The sequence below is a fragment of the Carassius auratus genome, chromosome 42 (assembly GCF_003368295.1).
Source record: "Carassius auratus strain Wakin chromosome 42, ASM336829v1, whole genome shotgun sequence".
In the NCBI taxonomy this organism is placed as follows: domain Eukaryota; kingdom Metazoa; phylum Chordata; class Actinopteri; order Cypriniformes; family Cyprinidae; genus Carassius; species Carassius auratus.
This window is the reverse complement of record NC_039284.1, coordinates 15,117,255-15,123,676: the sequence shown is the minus strand read 5'-3', so window position 1 is coordinate 15,123,676 and position 6,422 is coordinate 15,117,255.

Below are 6,422 nucleotides of genomic sequence, written 5' to 3'. Positions count from 1 at the left end.
GTATAACATTATACAAGAATCATTGTCACTACTGCAGCCTTTCAAACTCGCAACGACAGAGTTGTCAGAGGAACAGAGAGTGTCTGCTTCAAAGCTCATACCACTTTACAGGATGTTGCAGCACAAGCTATCGCAGAAAAAAGGCCAATCAGCACAGGAATCAACTGCACAATTAGGTAGGCCACAATGACCATACTACTGTATGTAATGTATTGGCCACAACTGTCATATTATTTTTTATCAATATAACCAATATGGTTTGCTTGTGTTTTGAACAGGCACACACCTGCAAGAAGGTCTGCACTCAAGATGTGGTGGGTACGAGTCATTCAGAGCCTTGGCTCTGGCTACACTGCTGGACCCAAGGTTCAAAAATGTGGGTTTTGGAAATCCTGCCAAAGCCCAGGAGGCTGAAAAGCAGATCACACTGGAGTGTGCTTCGCTGATGCGTTCAAACACAGCAACTCCTGGTAAGCAGTTTCACTCTTCATCTGACATTATGGAGTTATGTCATCTGAATAATTACGTGACTTATACTTCATATATGCTGTCAGTTTAGACTTAGTAACTAATTGTTGTTTTTACTTTCATTCAGAGCCACAGTCAACATCAGGCCCATCATCAACAACAACATCAACAACAGAAACCCAGGACAGTTTATGGGAACTTTTTGATAGTCGTATCCATGAAACCCAGGCGATACACAGTGCCACAGCAGATGCCACAGTAGAAGTTAAAAAGTACCTAAAAGATGCATTTTTGCCAAGAACCCATGATCCACTAAGTTACTGGAAAGAGAGAGCTGTGATTTTTCCTCATTTGTATGTCCTTGCTAAAAAATATCTATGCATGCCAGCAACAAGTGTCCCTTGTGAGAGGATTTTTTCTAAGGCTGGAGAAATTATCAGTAAAAAAAGAAGTAGGCTAAGCCCTTCCACAGCAGAGCAATTAATATTTTTGAATAAAAATCTTTAAAAAAAAAAAAAAAATTAGACCATTGTGGATTTATTTGTTTTATTCATTTTTCATGACCAAAATAACCTAGTTATTATTATGATATAGGATTATATAGGATATTATTATAGGATTTTAAAATATCACCACATTAACGAAAACAAAATATTTTTATTTATTTTTAAATGGCTTGTTGTCAAAGTTGTTTCAGATAACATGGGCAATTGGCCACTAGGTGTCACCGTGGAGACGGGTGTCGGTAAAGTTTCGAAACCTCGAAACAAATACGGCACTTTGCTTCAACTGTTTCAGTGTTTCATGAAGCCTCGCTCTGCCCACCACTAACGGTCAGTGCCCGCCATCTTCCTCCCTCGGTCTCTCCAGGGAAGTTTCAGTTCATCAGACAAGTGATGTCCGATTCACGTATTTTGAACCGACTCTTTTAAACAATTCACTCGGACTGATTCCTGTTTGTGAATCAGAATCGAACAAGAGGAGAATTCGATCGCGAATCGCTGAGGAGGTTCACAAAACATAAACAGACTTCTCTATATTATCTATTTTTTTTAAATAGTTTTTCAACAACTGATGAATCAAAGCGTTTCTGTTGTTGTGCCCCCCCCCCCCCCAGTTCAAACCAGCATTACTACAATAAATCCCGATGCACTAGAGATTTAAATAATCGTGTTAATGACGTAATTAGGCTATAAATAAGTAATCAATTCGTGAGTTTAAGTTAAAAACTTATAATGAATTAAATCATAAAATGTTTTAATAAAAATGAATCGTTTTAAAATAACATCAATAAAAATAATACACTTGTTAAAAAAACAAACCAAATATTTAACAAACAAAACAAAATAAAAAATATGTAAACAAATGCATGCCATGTGACCATTTAACCGTGAACATGCAAATGTGATACTTAATTACTGAAATATTTATTGTAAAATTTAATGGGTACATAAAGTAAATATATTAGGTAAAAGAGCTTCAGAATGATACATTTTTTTGAAAATACCTGCATTACATGTAAATAAGAAATAACGTGCATTTAAAAGACAAATGCCTTCCAAAGACATAGTAATACACTGAGTGATAATTCAAATATAAAATGAGTTTTGTTCATCAGTAGTTAATGCAGTTTTGAAATATTGAGTACACACTTAAAGTGAAATGATTTTCGTAAATCCACTTAATTATTTTTGGAAACTGATTTCGTAATCCAGCTTTGTTAATCAACGATTTTACAACAACAACAATATATGCCAATAATAGCGCAACTGGAGAACTGGAGTTTTCACTGAAATGAATCGTTTAAATGAACCGATTCACTAAAAGTAATCAGACCGGAGAGAGATGAGGAGCGGCGCAACAGGAGAAACGAATCGCGCACTCTGCCGGCCGTGGAAAGAAGAACAGCTGAGGGGCGGAGTCGGGTGCATCCCGATCAGCCAATAGAAACGCAGGGTCATGATGACGAAATAGGTCCGACACACTTTAATTTGTCTGTCTGTCGGAGGTGTAGCGTAATGAATAGCGGATCGTTTTCCTATAAAAACAGCGCTGTAAAAGTCAGGAGATGTTTGCAAAGCTTCCCCAGACACTAACAGTTTGAATAAGTAGGGACTAAATATAAGACTAAAAAAATAAAGGCCAAAAAAGGAGGAGCAAAGGAGAACACTTTAAGCTTCAATACTACCTAGCATGTAAAAAACTATAACACAGTTATTTCTGTGCTGACATAGTGAAAATAAATAAATAAAGAATTATTTTAAGAGAATACCTATTTAATTAACCATAAATACAGTTGAATTCGAAGTCTAAAACTTTATTAGGTCTGTTAAAGATTTACATTAGAATAGTGTAACTGAGCAGATTAGGTGTATGTTACGGTCTGACTCACACTAAAGGACAAATCCCAGATTTTGATGCATTTAGAGTAGATTACCGGATTAGTTTAGCCCAGCACTAACCTTAATCTGTGTCTGGCAACCATTCCATACAAGGAAAAAAAAAAACAAGGAGGTGCATTTGCAGTACCGGTACAAAAAGTATCAAGAAATAGGTTTTACACATAAAAACATGACAGTACAAGTACAGTACGGCAGCAGCATGATGTTGCATTGCCAGAGCATATGGTCTCATGGTTTGCTTTGAATCAGTCTACATGCACAAACCCTCAGAAACCGCCACAATCCAGATCACTTTACTTTTTCAGGTTCAAAACTCTTCTGAGGTGCCTTCAAAACATAATGAACCAGAACACATCCAAGAGACACATTCTGAGAGACATTCAGTTTCTTTCTGGTCCGTCTTAAAGTACCCTTCCTGCTTTAATACAGATTAAGCTCAGACATTTTTGTCCTGTTCTTCAGTAAATACAGTAACACACTTACAATGGAAGTCAAGTCAAGTCAAGTCACCTTTATTGATATAGCGCTTTAAACAAAATACATTGCGTCAAAGCAACTGAACAACATTCATTAAGAAAACAGTGTGTCAATATTGCAAAATGATAGTTAAAGGCAGTTCATCATTGAATGCATTTATTTGCAATCAAGTCAATGATATCGCTGTAGATGAAGTGACCCCAACTAAGCAAGCCAGAGGTGACAGCGGCAAGGAACCGAAACTCCATCGGTGACAGAATGGAGAAAAAAACCTTGGGAGAAACCGGGCTCAGTAGGGGGGCCAGTTCTCCTCTGACCAGACGAAACCAGTAGTTCAATTCCAGGCTGCAGCAAAGTCAGATTGTGTAGAAGAATCATCTGTTTCCTGTGGTCTTGTCCTGGTGGTCCTCTGAGACAAGGTCTTTACAGGGGATCTGTATCTGGGGCTCTAGTTGTCCTGGTCTTCGCTGTCTTTCAGGGCTGTAGAGGTCCTTTCTAGGTGCTGATCCACCATCTGGTCTGGATACGTACTGGATCCGGGTGACTGCAGTGACCCTCTGATCTCTGATCTCTGGTGACCTCAGAATAAGAGAGAAACAGACTAATATTAGCGTAGATGCCATTCTTCTAATGATGTAGCAAGTACATAGGGTGTTATGGGAAGTGTTTCCGGTTCCGGTTTACCTAATTAATGCAGCCTAAAAATCCTTTAACGGATTTGGATATTAAAAGCATATTACTATGTTATATGTAAGCCAGGTTAAAGAGATGGGTCTTTAATCTAGGTTTAAACTGCAAGAGTGTGTCTGCTTCCCGAACAATGTTAGGTAGGTTATTCCAGAGTTTAGGCGCCAAATAGGAAAAGGATCTGCCACCCGCAGTTGATTTTGATATTCTAGGTATTATCAAATTGCCTGAGTTTTGAGAACGTAGCAGACGTAGAGGAGTATAATGTACAAGGAGCTCATTCAAATACTGAGGTGCTAAACCATTCAGGGCTTTATAAGTAATAAGCAATATTTTAAAATCTATACGATGTTTGATGCCAGTGCAGTGTTGACAGGACTGGGCTAATATGGTCATACTTCCTGGTTCTAGTAAGAACTCTTGCTGCTGCATTTTGGACTAGCTGTAGTTTGTTTACTAAGTGTGCAGAACAACCACCCAATAAAGCATTACAATAATCTAATTGATTTATCCCACGAGAAATAAGAAATCATTGATCGGGCATTTGCTCTAAAGACCAATGAAAGGGATGTATGATCTGGCATAAAGCAAATTTGTAAAACTTTAGTAATTCATATTATGCCTACCTCACCTTTCACTTATTTTTCACCATGTCTTTTTAATACATTTATATATATTTTGTCAGGCACAACTTTCCCATCAAAATAGATGTTCATCTCATCCTTCGCTTCACCTCATGAGAGGGAAATGTATCCTGGATTCTCCCCTTATTTCTCGTGGGATAAACCAATCACACACTTCAGCAGGTGGAGGAGCAGAACATGTTGAGACATGCATAAAAACACTGCAACAGCAGAGAAAGATACTCATAAAATGATGCTTCATATGATTCTCTCATCCATAATCAGACTATTATACCATAAGTGAGTCTATTATATTATATAATGTAATATTACATCATATTATACTATATTTCTGAGACATGTCTGGATGTCCTGTACAGAGCACTTTCAGGGCTTTTAAGAGATATTATATTAGAGATATTAGAGGTTTGATCATAAACACACCTTCTCCTTGGTCTTTATTGACAGAATTTAATCTAATTTCTAAATTCAAACAGTTTGTTGTAAATAAACATCTAAGAAAAATGTTATGGGGTTTCATTTTGGATTATGAGTTTTGTTATGAAACGGGGCATCATTTTTTTACATTTTGTATACTTCTTTTTCATTACGATTTCCCCCTAAGAACACATTCATATGCAAGTTAGATGCAATGTATATATTGTGTAGAATGGGAATGCCAATTTATGGACATTTTATGAAGTAAAATAGTATTTAAAATCATTTTGTTATGTCTTTCATAACTAACTTTTGACTTTTTGTACGAAGGCTAAAAACCCAAAAACTTTGATTGGTGAATGAAATAAATAGAAATAATGAAAATAAAATTGTTTTTGCCTATTCATACCTTTTCATATATATATATATATATATATATATATATATATAATTTTTTTTATAACAGTCTTGGTGTCTAAGTTAAAATAATAAAATATTAATAAAACAAGCAATAAAATATGATAAATTTTTATTTGCTGCTTATGCTTTCTTTTATATTATATTATATTATGTTGTTATGTTGTTATGTTATGTTATGTTATGTAACATTACATTACGTTACGTTACTTTACGTTACGTTATGTTACGTTATATTATTGTTACAGGTCCCTGGGAGTCGGGAAGACTGTAAGCAGTAATCAACTTGACATTAAATGAGAGAGAGAGACAATAATTAGTTGTTTCCTTAACGGTCCTCTTTGTTGTCTTTTAATACACATACACATTTGTATTTCAGAGTCAGTAAGACACTTTGAATCACAAAATGATTCATAAACATGTTGGTTAAAAATAATACACAATAGATCAAATAAACAATAAATAAATGATAGCAACCTTAACCGAATGTACAGAAATGCCCTAATTCTTACAATTGGCCTAAATTCAGGTAAGTATCTTAAGAAAACAACTCAATTAAGTATTTCAGGTAAGTGATACTTGAGTAAACTTTTCTATGACATACTGTAAGTGTCTTAAAATTATTAATAAAATAAATAACAAATTGTTTGATCATTAAAACATGTAAATTACAATTTGGTATGACAATTAATTAATTTAACTAACCTTGACATTAAATGAGAGAGAGAGAGACAAGAATTAGTTGTTTCCTTAGCGGTCCTCTTTGTTGTCTGAGGATGCGCTGCAGTCGTCATGGTAACTCTACTCTCTCAACTGTCACCCAGAGTTCAGAAAATGCAGCTGAACTACACAAACTCATCTTATATTTAAGTAATTAAAATAAAACGTATATATATATACATACATGTAA